General features: G+C 39.9%; 1 long non-coding RNA gene across 1 annotated transcript in view; it reads right to left on the reverse strand.

Moving 5' to 3' along the window:
- The window catches only part of LOC141585449 (uncharacterized), an 80864-nt gene that overhangs the window by 55825 nt on the left and 9327 nt on the right, over positions 1–15712 (reverse strand). The window lies entirely within an intron of this gene.

The raw sequence follows: 15712 nt of genomic DNA on the forward strand, positions 1-15712 counted from the left end.
AAATAACTGGATTGTCAGGTATATAGGTAGTTAAGCAAAGTGGATATTAACAAATTGTTTTCTAGAATTGGTGCATCAGTTAATGCTCCCAGTGGAAATACACAAGCATTCTTTTTCTCAGCATCTTTACCAATACTTGTTACTATTCATCATATTTTGCCTACAATTTGGACATAAATTGATATCTGGATGTTTTAACTTTTCCTTTTTCTTACTATAATGCATGCTTGTTAACTATGTAGATTTCCTCTCTGATTTACTTATTTTTGAGTAGAGTCTTCTTCTCTTAAAATTTCCAATATTTTTATTAATTGTCAGAAGTTCCATGTAAATTTTAGGTATTCATCTGGCTTTGGTTTTAGGAATGGAAAATAATAGTCAGTTGCTGCCTTCTAATTTTGTCTATCCAATCACTTGGTAAGTAGACATCCTTAATATGATAGTTACATTCATCAATATTGTGTCTCCTGATGCTATGAAAACCTTTTGGATTTTCATGTTTTTAAGAAGATCTTCTCTACTTTCAGGTTACAAGAACTTATATATTTCCTCCTCTTAGCTTTATGGCTTTAATTCTCATGTTTAGAAGCTTAAAGTCTCTGGAATCCATTAACTTTGTTATAGTGAAAAACTAGACCCTGACTTTTATATTTTTTTCTTAAAAAGGTGCAGTTCTCCCAGCACTATGTATTAAACAGTCTGATATTTCCTTGTTTTATTTTAAAGCAATCTATCCATATTTCAGAAGCATTTGAATTGTCTGTCCTGTTCTTCTGAAATATTAGAAGTTTCTGTTCCAGCACCATTAAGTATTTATTATGTCCTTTTCTTATCTATTTATACTGGCTGGAGCAAGTACCTTTCCTTTGATTTTCTTTTCCAAATTTGACTTACCTACCAGAGGGTCCAGTTTTGGGTTTTTTTGTTAATCTATTTCATTTTGACTTACCTACCAGAGGGTCCAGTTTTGGGGTTTTTTGTTAATCTATTTCATTTGGTTCTCTATGAGCATTTTAACCTCTAATTCTGGAATGTCTGAACGTTTTTCCTAAAAGTATTTTTCTTTTTTACTATTTGTCTTTATTATTCAGATATTTCTATTTCTCTTTGCCACACAGCTTAACTTCTATATTTTCTCCGTTTATGCCTTCCTGAAGACTTCTAAGAGGTTTTCTTCCTCATCTTTCTGCTCACTAATTCTGCTCTCTTCTGCTCTAATTCTTTTGCTATTTATTCCTTTTGTTGGGTTTGTAATTTCAACTCTTGTATTTTCACATCAATAATTTTCCTGAATTTAAAAAACGTGGATGTTAGATCCTGCATTATATGATAGAATCTGCCCTTATTTCTTGGAGGATATTTATTTATCATGCTTATTTTAAATGTTTCCCTGCTGTATTAATGCTTCTCCATCTGGCATAGGTTGTATGATTTCATTATCTCTCTTTGATGTAAGTTGTAGATCTCAGATAGATTTTAGAGACAGATCTTAGGTAGGTGATCTTAGCTAGGTCATTGTCGAGCTAGCTAGGTTGTTGTTGAGATGTAGTTTATGCAGAAATGAGAAGACTCAATATACCAAAGATTACAGTTCTACTGAAATTAATCAATGAATCCAGGTCATATTCCTTAGAGGTCCCCTTGCATCTTCTTTGGGGAAGAAAACATTTTCCCTTCCTGGAGCAGAAGGAAGGGTATTGTATGCCAGGGTAGAGAGTGCTTTCGCCTGTAGGAATACCCTCTCTATCAATCCCTACCTTCATGGAAACACCCTCTTCCTCCAGAAAGAGGTATTTGTACCACTGATTTTGATTTTGTGCCACCTCCAGGAAAAATGGTGTTTCCATGAAGGAAGGGATTAATAGAGAGGGTCTGAGTTGAGTAGAGGAAATTTCCATGGCTGGCCAGTTTGCTCCATCTGTTGATAAATGCTGTTCATGCAGTGGGGCTTAGCAGTTGTGGCTGCCACTGCTTTTTTTTTTTTTTTTTTTTTTTTAATGCCTTGCTAGGATGACAGAGTAGGTGACAATGCATTCAGGCAGTTTTGAGAAAAACAAAAACAAACAAACAAACAAAAAACAACAACAACTTGAAATCTCTTTCACAATGTATCCTTTGACCACGTTGCCCTCTTCTCCCTTCCCCTGGAATTCCATTTCCTTTCCATGCCAGGTAACTGCATCCTGATGCTGATGATTTTGAGTAATTTTAAAATTACTTTTCAGATACACACACATGCGCCTCACTTACATGACATCCCCAGAGTCGGGATGAGATTGGGATCGTGCACGCCTTGCTGGTTTGCTCTCTTTTCAAGAATAAGCAGCGTATTTATTTGCTATTGATTTGTAGAAATTATCTTACATTAAAAATACTAATTTCTTTAACACAGACAAATACCTTTAATTAGCCTGTGTCTTTGTCTTTTATTATGCCGACATTTTAAATTTTCATGTAGTCAAATGTATCCATAAAATGATATAATCAAATGTGTCATTAACTTTTATGAGTGAAATATTTTGAGCCTTTTTGAGGTTGCTTTCTTTTCTTATAGTATTCTGAAAGTTTTACTTTCTATATTGAGTTCTCCCATCAATGTAGAATTTACTTTATTTATTTATTTATTTTTTGCATGATAGGAGGAACACCTACTATGTTTTTTCATCCGGAAAATCAGTGGTATAAGCACCTCTTGTTTCTGAATCCACCCTTTCCCCACTGATTTCTAATACTACTTGAATCATATTCTCATATCTGTAATTCTCACATACAGCTAGTGCTGTCTGGGAAGCTAATATGTTTCATTGATCTAACGTCTATGTATCCCTTTGCCAAAACCACGTTTTAAAAATTACTACAGCTTTCTCAGTTCTGACATGTGGTAGAAAAAAAATATTCATCATTACTACTCTGCCATTCCTGGCTCTTCATTCTGCCACTTGAATTTTAAAATCAGTTTGCTACCTTTATCCAGGTAGTATTTGAATTAGACTTACATCAGATCAAAGATCAATTGATAGAAATCATGAACACTCCTTAGCACTGTCACAACTCAACACAAAATATAGTAGGAAGATAATATTTATAAAGGAAACAAAACTAGATACCTAGAAATAACCTAGCAAAATGTGTACAAGAATTTGATGAAAAAAATTACAAAATGTTATTAAAAACACAAAAATGGCCAGCACAAATGTTGAGATGTAATACATTCGTAAATAAAGACTCAATATACCAAAGATTCCAGTTCTACTGAAATAATCAGTGAATCCAGCTCAATCCTATTCAGTTTGAAAAACAAAAATTTCCTTAACATACTTGTCTAGTTGTCCAAGATAGGATGAAATTATTTTTACCTCCTTTCAGCACAGTGCCAGGAATTTAGCATGTTGTGTTCCTTTATGTTCTCTCCCTTCCTATTTCCTAATCTCACCAACATCTTCACACCTTTTTTTTTTTTTTTAAAAAAAAAGCTTCTTCTAAACTGGACCCCTACCTAACACCTTACACTAAAATTGACTCCAGATGGATTAAAGACTTAAACATAAGACCTAACACCATAAAAACCCTAGAAGAAAACCTAGGCAAAACCATTCAGGACATGGGAATAGGTAAGCACTTCATGACTAAAACACCAAAAGCATTGGCAACAAAAGCCAAAATAGACAAATGGATGTAATTAAACTCCAGAGCTTCTGTACAGCAAAAGAAACAATCATTAGAGTGAACCAGCAACCAACGGAATGAGAAAAAATTTTTGCAGTCTACCCATCTGACAAAGGTCTTATATCTAAATTCTACAAAGAAATAAAACAGACTTACAAGAAAAAAACAAACCCATTCAAAGGTAGGCAAAGAACAGGAACAGACACTTTTCAAAAGAAGACATATATGAGACCAAGAAACATATGAAAAAATGCTCATCATCACTGGTGAAGAGAGAAATGCAGATCAAAACCACATTGAGATACCATCTCATGCCAGTTAGAACGACAATTATTAAAAACTATGGAGACAACAGATGCTGGAGAGGATGTCGAGAAATAGGAACACTTTTACACTGTTGGTTGTAGTGTAAATTAATTCAACTACTGTGGAAGACAGTGTGGCAATTCCTCAAGGACCTGGAAATAGAAATTCCATTTGACCCAGCAATCCCATTACTGGGTATATACCCAAAGGATTATAAATTGTTCTATTATAAAGACACATGCACATGTATGTTCAATGTGGCACTGTTTACAACAGCAAAGACCTGGAATCAACCCAAATGCTCATCGATGATAGACTGAACAGAGAAAATGTGGCACATATACACCATGGAATACTATGCAGCCATAACAATAGATGAGTTTGTGTCCTTTGTAGGGACTTGGATGTATCTGGAAACCATCATTCTCAGCAAACTGACACAAGAACAGAAAATCAAACACTGCACGTTCTCACTCATAGGCGGGTGTTGAACAATGAGAACACATGGACATAGGGAGAGGAGCAACACACACTGGGGTCTGTTGGGGGGGGATTCGGGGAAGCCTGCGAGGGGTAGGGAGTTGGGGAGGGATAACATGGGGAGAAATGCCAGATGTACGTGATGGGGATGGAGGCAGCAAACCACATTACCATGTAGGTACCTATGCAACAATCCTGCGTGTTATGTTCTTTACATGTACCCTAGAACCTAAAGTGCAATAAAATATATTAAAAAAATGTTTCTTCCATAATTTATTATAAAACAACTCTCTCGTTTTGTTTCTCTGTCATTCTAGATATTCCCTGGCTGGTCTTCTTGGTTTCTAGTTTTCCCATGTTGTGTTTTCCGTCCTTATTTCTCTTCCATTTGTATTGTGTGTACTTCCATGCTTCCGTGATCTTTTCTGCGACGACAACTCCCAAATCTGCCTTCATGTCAGGTTGGTCCCTTGAATTACAGGCTTACATGTCTACTTGCTGAATAAGGCATACCTATTTCTATATCCTCCAGTGACTTAAAATATAGTATATCCCAAATCAAATTAATTTCTTTGCTTATCTGTTTCACTTATGTCTTCAATAAATGCAATTGCCACCTAGAAATACTTTCAAACCAAGGTGGGGTATCAGACAGCAGCAGCATAATATGTCTAAATAAAAAGAGTTGCTTTGCTCATGAGGATTTTTCCCACTATAAGTTTTATTTGCACTTTTTCACAACTTCATGTCAAATAATGCTCACATTATTCTCCTTTGTCTTTGTGACTTTGAGCCCAAGAAAATCCACTGATGTTCTTAATAAGTACGTGGTGCATACAGGTTCTCAGTAAGTTCACAGCTGTGCATGTATGACATTTTGATGGCAATGAACTAAAACACTTCATGATGTTATAGACTAGATGAAGTCTGTTGGAAACATAAAAAAATTCAGACTATGGAGTCAACAAATATTACAGTATAAAGCTATTGTCCAAGTATCAGAAAACTTACAGTTATGCATGTTGGAAAAACAAAATTAAAGAAATCTATCTATGTAAACACCAAATGCTTCTCATCTGTTTTCAACTTTGGCAATCCACCTGGATTTTTTGTGGTTACAATTGCATATAAGGTGGACAGCTGTCAGCAAATGATGTAATTACTTGTCTTTCCATTCCTTTCTTCTGTTTATGTCCACTCTTCCCATTGCAGTCTCAAAGCTTATATGATCACCTAACAGAAAGGTGGGCTGGGGGTACTTCACCTGGCATACCTACAAGTCTTTGCTTGAACCATATGCCTGCCTTGAAGACAGAGCAAATTAAGAAATAGATGAAACTGATATCCATGCTTAGTAGCAAAATAAGCAGAGAAAGCTAATGCAGAAACAACAATGAAGACTGACAATTAAGATAAAGTTTATTTTCTCCATTTCACAGCCTGCCTCAGAAACCTGCAATTATTTCTATTCTTTCCATTTTCAACATGAAATATCATCTAGGCCCATGCTCACCCACCAGCCTTATTTCCTCTTAGCTTATTAGTTGCTAACAGGAAACTTGGCTGACTGTGTGGTCTGTACAACCATAGATAGCAAACCAGAAAACTTTAAAGGTGTATTCTATAATAGAGAAAATCAGATTCAGCCATGTAATGAGTGTCTAACTTTGGGCAAATAACCTCCCTGAACTTTAGTTTCCTCATCTATGAAATAAACAATATTGCCTTTGCAGAGACTGCATGACAGGGGCTGCATTTGGGGCACTGAACGGTCTTCGGCTGGATTGAAGGAAACCAAGAACATGGCCTGGTCCAAACCAAGAAATGTACGTATTTTGAATATGGTGACTAGGCAAGGGACACTTTGGGCTAATACTCTTTGTTCTCTGGCTTGTCTCTATAGTGCATTTGGTGTCATTACTGAGAAAACACAAGGTGCAGAAGATGACCTAAACACAGTAGCAGCCGGAACCATGACAGGCATGTTGTATAAATGTATAGGTGGTCTTTGAGGGATAGCACAAGGTAGTCTGACAGGACTAAACACTCACCAGCCTCTATACACTGTATAATAACTGGGAGCACATGAAAGGCTCTTTGCTCCAACAGTCACTCTGAACATTTTGCCAACTCATGAATGGAGGACACTTCAGTAGACATCTAGATCATTTTATAAGTCAGACTGGAGTTATTCTCTCTTCTACCCTATAATTAGTTTGAAAAATGGGAGATTTTGGTCTGCTGTGATGGTTGACCAAGACTGGCACTTGTTCCAGCCACTAGTGAGTTGAAGCCAAAGCCCTTTGGTGACTTACTGAGTAACGTGGTTCTCTTCTCCTTTGGAGAAGATCTTGCCTGTATCTGTTCTTCTGCCCCATGAACTAGAAATCCGCTTACTCCCAGAATTCAGCTTGTGCTTGTCAGTACTAGTCTGTGCATTTAATGATCCAAAACAGTAATGCTGCACTGCATTCCAAATAAAGTGTAAAAACAGAAACAAAGCTAAAAAAAATGAGCTCCTGCACCTCAAATGCTGAACACATTTGACGGGAGTATAAGCACTGCAAATGCAGTAGCTTAATTAGAAAGGCGAAGCCCAGCAGGAACAGACCAATCTGCCTATAAAAGCAACTATATTTCCACAGTGGCAAACTCCACCCTTATCTGAGCCCTGAGTCATCCTCCCAGCACCCAGTGCTCTTCTGTACCATGCTGGCTTTAGTTCATGCAGTCTCCTCATTTCCACCACATTACTGGTCTTCCTGGTTCACCATCAGTCTCTGATCTCCTCATGGTTGGTTGACTCTTTGGTATTTGTTTTCTTTCCTGAGCTGCAGTCACTGAAAATCCAAGCAAATATATCCCAATCCTTCCAGAATCAGCCAAGCTGCCTGTACTTGACCCTAAAGTGTCTAGTGTTTTGGTCCAAATGAAAATGTATTAATTACTTTGAAGGAATGCTTGGAGTCGCATTAATAAGGTCATGTGAGGGCCAGGCGCGGTGGCTCAAGCCTGTAATCCCAGCACTTTGGGAGGCCGAGGCGGGTGGATCACGAGGTCAAGAGATCGAGACCATCCTGGTCAACATGGTGAAACCCCGTCTCTACTAAAAATACAAAAACTTAGCTGGGCATGGTGGCACGTGCCTGTAATCCCAGCTACTCAGGAGGCCGAGGCAGGAGAATCGCCTGAACCCGGGAGGCGGAGGTTGCGGTGAGCCGAGATCGCGCCATTGCACTCCAGCCTGGGTAACAAGAGCGAAACTCCGTCTCAAAAAAAAAAAAAAAAAAAAAAAAAGAAAAAAAAGAAGGTCATGTGACTCTAAAAATGGAGATGTCTGCTGCAGTTCCCCGAAAGATGGAAGACTTCCCTTCATGGTAAGTATCTTGGATACTTGGAATAAATAGCTCATTGGAATTTGAGATATTTCAGGGATACCATTCTAACATAACAACATCTTCTAACAAATTTAATGCCAGATGAGTCCAGGAGATTAAAAAGCAATTTGATAAAGTAAAAGAGCTTTCTTCTTCTCAAAATGAAGTCATCTGTAAGTTATCCTGTTAATGCACCTTGCTGATATAAATTCACCAAAATTATTTTTGGGGAAAATAAACAACCTTACTTGAGACTACATGCTTCTCCAACCTCCCATTTCTCTGCTCCCCTTTTCAGCTACACTGCAAAAGAGCTGTCTATACACACTCTATCCAATCCCTTCTTTCTCACCCTCTGTCAAATGCCCTTCCATCAAGTTCACATTTTAACAATTTTATCAAAACTGCTCTTGTCAAGGTATCCAATGACCTCCCTGTTTCCAAATACAAAGGCTGATTGCCAATCGTGGTCGTATTTAATCTTCCGCGCCCTCCTTGCTTGGAGTCCCCTGCTTCACTTGGCTTCCTCATGGCCATTCTCTCTTGTCTCTCCTCTGACTTTGCTGGCCACAAGCCAGTAATCTCTTTTCCTGATTTTTCCTCCTTTCCATCACCCTGAGCATCAGAGTTTAGGCATCTTGTCCTAATTTCCTCCTTTTCTCTGTGTGTAACGTCTCTCCAGGGATCTCACACACTCTCATGTCTTTAGTGACCTGCACCTGCTGATAACACCAACACTTTTTTCTTTTTTTCTTTTTTGAGACGGAGTTTCACTCTTGTTACCCAGGCTGGAGTGCAATGGCGCAATCTCGGCTCACCGCAACCTCTGCCTCCTGGGTTCAGGCAATTTTCCTGCCTCAGCTTTCTGAGTAGCTGGGACTATAGGCACATGCCACCATGCCCAGCTAATTTTTTGTATTTTTAGTAGAGACAGGGTTTCACCATGTAACACCGACACTTTAATCTCTCAGCACAAAACTCTTCTACACTCTGGACTTGTTTATTCTACTGCTTACTTGCTATCTCTACCTGGTTGTCTAATAGGCATCAAAAAACTTAAACATAGCCCATATCAATCTCTCAGTCTTCCCTTTATCCACCTTTCAAATATGGTTTCCTTAGTCTTCTCCATCTCTGCAAATGTCAGTTTCATTGTTCCAGCTGCTTGGGTCAACAATTTTGGAAGAATCCTTGATGGTCTTTTTTTGCTCTCTCTTATTTCACCTTCAATCCATCAGCTACTCTTACAGTATCTATCTTAAATATAGATTTGGAATTTGAGCACTTAACACCACTACTGTCACTAAGTGACTGGTGTCACTTAACACCAGTATTGCTTTTAAACCAGGCAAGAAAGCCAACTTTCTTGCCTAGTTTAAAGCAGTAGCCTTCCATCTGCTCTGTATTCTTCTGCCTTGTCTTCTTGTTGTTTATTCTTACAACAAAGTGATCTTTTTAAATGTGAATGTCAAATCATCTCAGTGCTCAGATCCTCCATTGACTTCCCATGTCCCTCTGTGTCAAAGGGAAGTCCTTATCATGGTCCCTTGCTTCCTATGACTTCATTTATCTCTACTCTTCCCTTAACTCTCACCATTCTGGTCACACTGACCTCTTTGCTGTTCCTCAAACAAGTCAAGCATATTTCTGCCTCTGATCTGAAAGAACTTCAAGTTTAATAATGGAAACATGGTTTGATGACAGTAATTGTCTTAGTCTATTATGTGCTGCTATAGCAGAATACCGTAGGATGGGTAATTTTTAAAGAAGAGAAATTTATTTCTCACATTTCTGGACGCTAGAGAGTCCAAGATCACGGCACTGGGATGTGGTGAGGGCTGTTCTCTGCTTCCCAGATGGTGCAGATGATTCATCTGGAACAGAGGAATGCTGGGTCCTCATATGGCAGAATGCAGAAGGGCAGTAAGGGACAAACTCACTCACTCCATCAAGCTCCCTTCTAAGGCTACCTAATCCCTTTCATGAGCCCTCATGACTCAGTCACCTCGCAAAGGCCACAGTTTCTCTATACTGTTGCTTTGGGGACTAAATTTCAACAGGAATTTTGGAGGGAACAAAGACATCCAAACCATGGCATAGCATTTGGCCCCTGGACCCCTCAAAATTATGCCCTTCTTACATGCAAAATATATCCTTTCTATCCCAATAATCCCCAGAGTCTTAACTTGGTCCAACATCAACTCAAAAGCTTAAAATCCTGAAGTTTCATCTAAATCCTTTATTGATTAGACTCAATGCATCATTTGACCTGAAGCAAATTTCCCTCCAACTGTGATCCTGTATAATCAAACAAATTATTTGCTTCTAAGACACACTGGTAGGTCAGGCATAGGATAGATTTTTTTCCATTCCAAAAGAGAGACAAAAGGAAAAAGAGAAGAGTAACAAGTCCCAAGTAAGTCTTAAGCCCAACAGTAAAAGCAATATCCAACTGAAGAATAATTTTCTTTGACTCCATGTCCCACCTCCTGGATACACCGGAGTGGAGGTTGCAGCCCCAAGCCCTCAGGCAGCCCCATCCTCATGGCTTTGCTGGGCACAGCCCGCGCCTGACCTCTCATGTATTGAAGTCGTATGTCTGTGGCTTTCTGGACTGGTGCTGCATGCTAGTGGTTCTACAGTTCTAGGGTCTCAGAGGCAGCCCTGTCCCCATGGCTCCACCTGGCATTGCCCTACTAGGAACTCTCTGTGGTGTCCCCCACATCACAGTACTTCTGGGCATTGCCCTAGTAGGGGCTCTCTGCAGGGGCTCTACTCCCATGGCAGGTCACTCCTTGGTCCCTGAGGCTTTCTGAATAAAACATCATTCTTTCTGAAAATATCATTTTTGAAATCTAAGTGAAAGAAGCCATGTGTGCTTCCACAGTTCTTGCATTCTGCATACCTGCAGAATTAGGACCAAGTGGGTGTGGCCAATGATCACTGTTTGTGCACTCCCAAGAAGTAGCACGAGCTGCGCCTGGGCCTGTTTGAGTCACAGCTGGTCAGAGCTAGTCAGAGCTTCACTAGAATGTGGGAAGCAGAGACCTGAGGGGGTCCTTAGCAGCACATGGGTGCTCTTGGTCCCTCCATATCCCTGGAACTGTTCTCTGGACCTGCGATAGGAGAGGCAGCCATTGAAGACCCCTGAAATGCCTTCAGGGTAGTTCTCCCATTGTCTTGATGACTAGCCCCTGGCTTCCTTGGATCCATGCTAATCTTATCAAACAGTCACTTGGCAACATCCTTGGTTTTCTCTCCTGAACATATTCTTGGTTTGTTACAAGACCAGAATGAGAATTTTGTTCTGCTTCCCTTTCAATTCTAAATTCTGTCTTTAAATCATTCTCTTTTCTCATGTATCACTATAAGAAGCTAAGAGAAGCCATGCAGCATTCTGAATACTCTCACGAAGTCCTAGGACATGGACATAATTCAGCCAACTTCTTTATAATAAGGATTGCCTGTTTTCCAGTTTCCAATACCTTGTTTCTTGTTTCTAAGACCTCATCAGAATGACCCTTCCAGTCCCTATTTTTGTGGACATTCTGTTCATAACCACTTAAGTCATCTCCAAGAATGAAGTTCTTCCAACAGCTCTCCTCTTCTGAACCCTCACTAGCATTGCCCTTAATGCCCCATTCTTTGCAGCATAGGCTTTTTCCAGCACTTACTTCAAAACTGTTCCAGTTTCTACTCATTACCCAGTTCTAAAGCAACTTCCACATTCTTAGGTTGTGAAATAAATGTTGATTGCCTTATATTAGGTTGTTGCAAAGGTGTTTGTGGTTTTGGCCATAAAAGTCATGGCCAAAACCACAATCACCTTTGCAACAACCTAATGTAAGGCAGAGTGCGGGCAATCATTATTGCACTTCACAAGCAGTGAAAATTAATTCCCCCTTTATACTCCTGAGGGCTCAGAGAAGCTCTCAGGGGCATAACAGCTCAAGCTGTATCCAGTGCTTCCCAGGTTAACTGTTACACATAGGCAGGCATATGGCTCTACATAGGTTATCTCCTGGGCCACCAATTGCACCCTAGACAAAAGCCCTGTGATACTGTTTGGCTGTGCCCCCACCTAAATCTCAATTTCCATTATGTCTCTCTGAATTCCCATATGTTGTGGGAGGGACCCAAGAGGAGGTAATCAAATCATGGGGGCTGGTCTTTCCCCTGCTAGTCTCGTGATTGTGAATAAGTTTTACGAGATCTGATGGTTTTATCAGGGATTTCCACTTTTGCGTCTTCCTCATTTTCTCTTGCCGCCACTATGTAAGAAGTGCCTTTTGCCTCCCACGATTCTGAGGCCTCCCCAGTCATATGGAATTGTAAGTCCAATTAAACCTTGTTTTCTTCCCAGTCTCAGGTATGTCTTTATCAGCAATGTCAAAAGAGACTAATGCAATCTGTCATCTGCAATGAAACTCAGGGAAAAAATACAAAGGCAGTGTAAATGACCACCATCAGATGTTGGTGCATGAGGCCCCGTTTCTCCCCAAACTCTTGGAAGTTCTCATTCCCACGTGGCTCATTGAGCAAGGCAGTGATGCCATAGTGCTGCTATCACTGGAGCTTTTTAGGATGGGCATGGTTTCAACAGAGATTTGAGTTGTTGCCAAAAAATAAAAAAAAAATGAATTAGAAGAGATAATCCTGAAAGATAATCCTAAAAGACCGCAGAATGACATTCATTCAATCAGTAGATTTTTAAACAGGAATAAAAATTGATAGAATATGGCCAGAAAAACAAAGACAGTGCTATTCAGTTGACAAATTAAGTAATTGTTCTTCTCCATGCTATTATGTTGACAAGTGTAAGTTCTTAATAAATATTGAGGTGAATATGCCCAAAGGAAAAGGTGTGAAAACGTATTATCTTCAGAACAAGCAATGGGGCCTGAGTGGTTTCTGTCAAAATTATCTTGAGGTTAACTACTTGCCTCAGGTACACACACACACACACACACACACACACACACACACACACACATACACACATGGATATACTCCAGAGTACCTGTATTACATACAGGCTCTTCGGCTTCAAAGATCAGAGGTACATTAGCTTACTTCAGACGATGGGGATTTAATGAAGGCTACTTGGTTTAAAAGTGGAAGAAGATAACAAAAATTAAACTTAAGATTTCTTTCTACAGAAACTGACTCCCTCAGGGACCAAAGTTAGAAGTCTTTGACCTCTTTTTATCCTTAAACACCATTTCTAAGCACACATTCTCATCAAATTTCCTCATATTGTCATGATTTCTCAACTCACCTTCCAAGCTCTAGTCTTTTAAGTTCTGATCCATAATGTGTGACTTCACTAGATTGATATTTCTAATGTAATACCTTGATTATTATTTCAAAAGATTTCCAAGTGCTTCTTGATCTTGACATTGAAGGTACAATAATGAACAAGACAAACTCTCTGCATTTAAGAAGATCACTATGTAGAGGGTAAGAGAAATGTGCCAGTAATAATTACAATGAAATGTACTATAAATAGAGGTAATAATAAATACTCTGAAATGTTTGAGTCTATGCTAAGGGTTAGCACACTCTTATTTAAAATTTTCAAGAGAAATATGAAATAAATATTACCAGTCTAAAATAAAGCATTATTTGTAGAGTAAATATATTATTATACAGATAAGGAAACTAAATCACAAAGGGCTTTAGGAACGTAACAACTATTTTGCAAAATTGCAACGGAACTTCAGACTCTCTAATATTAAGAATGGGACTATAACCACAATGCTTTAGTGCTTCTCACTCATAAAGTGCTCATGTGTCTGCATGAAAGACACCTGATGTTGTGGCTATTACTCATCTACATTGGACTCCAAGTGCCTCCTCAGGTCATATGCCCCTGGCATGTGGCATCTGTCACTGATTTTGGAATTCTGAAAATGTGCTTATGTGGAGCAGGGACCACTTTTCTCCCTCCAAGGCCCTTCATTATGCCCAGGCATTTCTAAGGAGAGAAGACTTTCCAGCCTCATGCATCAGACTTGAGTGCTTCTCTTTGTAAACCTGGAATCCAAGTCACTCATCCATTTACATTAATTATGGAGTTAGAATCAGAAAGAAAGGGGTTTGACTTTTATTTCACTTTCCATGATGCACGCCGTAATTGTGAAAATATCAAAACTCCGTAATTCATGTACGTACTGAGTCTCAGGAGAAGGGAAGCTTAGTATTCTGTCCATGTTGTGTGTGCATATGTGTGTGTGTGTGTCTGTGTTTACGAAGTTCAAAAGACAAAAATTATTTCCACCAGTTTCTGAAAATTGGCTGAGTTGATGCAGACCATGACCTCTAATAGCAACCAAACTGCTAGGTGAAAATGCAGTAACAGCAACATTTAAAACCTAAGCCAAACAGAGAGAAAGGGAAATCTTTAGGTGCCAGAAATAGAGAGGGAATTCAGAGGTGGAAGTGTGAAATGGAACTGATATAGACAGAGGTAGACCAAGGATGTTGGTGGTGGGCATATCAATGTGAAATTAAACTGTTACAGGTGGGGGGTGGTTGTAGGGGTGTATCAGCCTAGATATAGGACCTAGAGCAAATGCCAGAGTTAATGGCTACCAGAAGATGTTCAGTTAGCCATGGGTTCATATAGAGCAGTGAGTGGAAACAGAGAACCCTATGTTAAGCCTTGACTGCCAAAAGGACCCCATGTTAGTGAAAACAGACTAGAGAACTCTGCATATCTGTAACTCCATTTGTCTTCTGCCTCAGCTCTGGAGGTGGGTGTTTGAGGGAGAAGCATAATTTCCCACAAGAAATCAAAACTCCTAATCTTTGCGACATGCAGGTGAAGGGTATAGATTTACAAACTCATGTTGTGCAGAGACCCTAAGACAAGAAATTAATATTAAAAAGAAAGAAAGTAACCCATAGTAACAACATAAAAAAAGGCTGATTTGGAAAAAAAAAGAAAGAAAAAACAGATCAAACGTACAGAAGTGAAACACAATCACTTGTGTTTCACTTTTTTGTGTTTCACGAAATTACCACAGAAGATGGCCAAATAGGAACAGCTTTGGGTTGCAGTTCCCAGCAAGAACAATGCAGAGCATGAGTGCCCACCACATTTCCAAACAAATTTTCACTGCCCACAGACCAGGAGATTCCCAGGAAAAGCACCATGAGTTTTCAGCACGGCGGTTTCAGATGGCACCGGGATGGTGCACAGAAACACACAAATCTGGTGGCCATTTCAACTGGCGCTTTGAATGCCCAGGAGACAGAGCTACCCATTCAACTGAAAGGGAGGTGGCAGAGTCAAGGAGCCAGGTGATCTGGCTCGGCAGGTATCACCCCCACAAAACAAGCAATCTGAAATGCTCTGGATTGGGAGTTTTGCGGCAAGCGCAGCTGGACCCAGGATGGTCCAGCTCAGTGGGGGGAAGGGCGACCACCACTACTGAGGCAGTTCATACAGCATCTGGGTAGAGCCTTCAGCAGCTCAACAACACCTCTGCTGGCAAACTGTGACTAGACTACTTCGTGCGGTGCAGGGCCTCTATGAAAAAAGGCAGCAGCATGAAAGGAACTTATAAATAAAGCCAACCTTCCTAGGACAGAGCACCTGGGAAAATAGGCGGTTATGAATTCCGCTGCAGCAGACTTAAAAGTACCTGCCCAGCAGCTCTGCACAGAACAATGGAGCTCCCAGCACAGCACTTGAGCTTCTATAAGGGACAGACTGTCTCCTCAAGCAGCTCCCCAACCCCTGTATACCCTAAGAGACACCTCATAAAGGAGAGCTCAGGCTGACATCTGGCAGATACCTTTCTGGATCAAAAATAACAGAAGAAGAAACCAGCAGCAACCCTTACCATTCTACAGCCCCCACGGGTGATCCCCAGGCA

The sequence above is a fragment of the Saimiri boliviensis genome, chromosome 8, assembly GCF_048565385.1.
Source record: "Saimiri boliviensis isolate mSaiBol1 chromosome 8, mSaiBol1.pri, whole genome shotgun sequence".
Classification (NCBI taxonomy): domain Eukaryota; kingdom Metazoa; phylum Chordata; class Mammalia; order Primates; family Cebidae; genus Saimiri; species Saimiri boliviensis.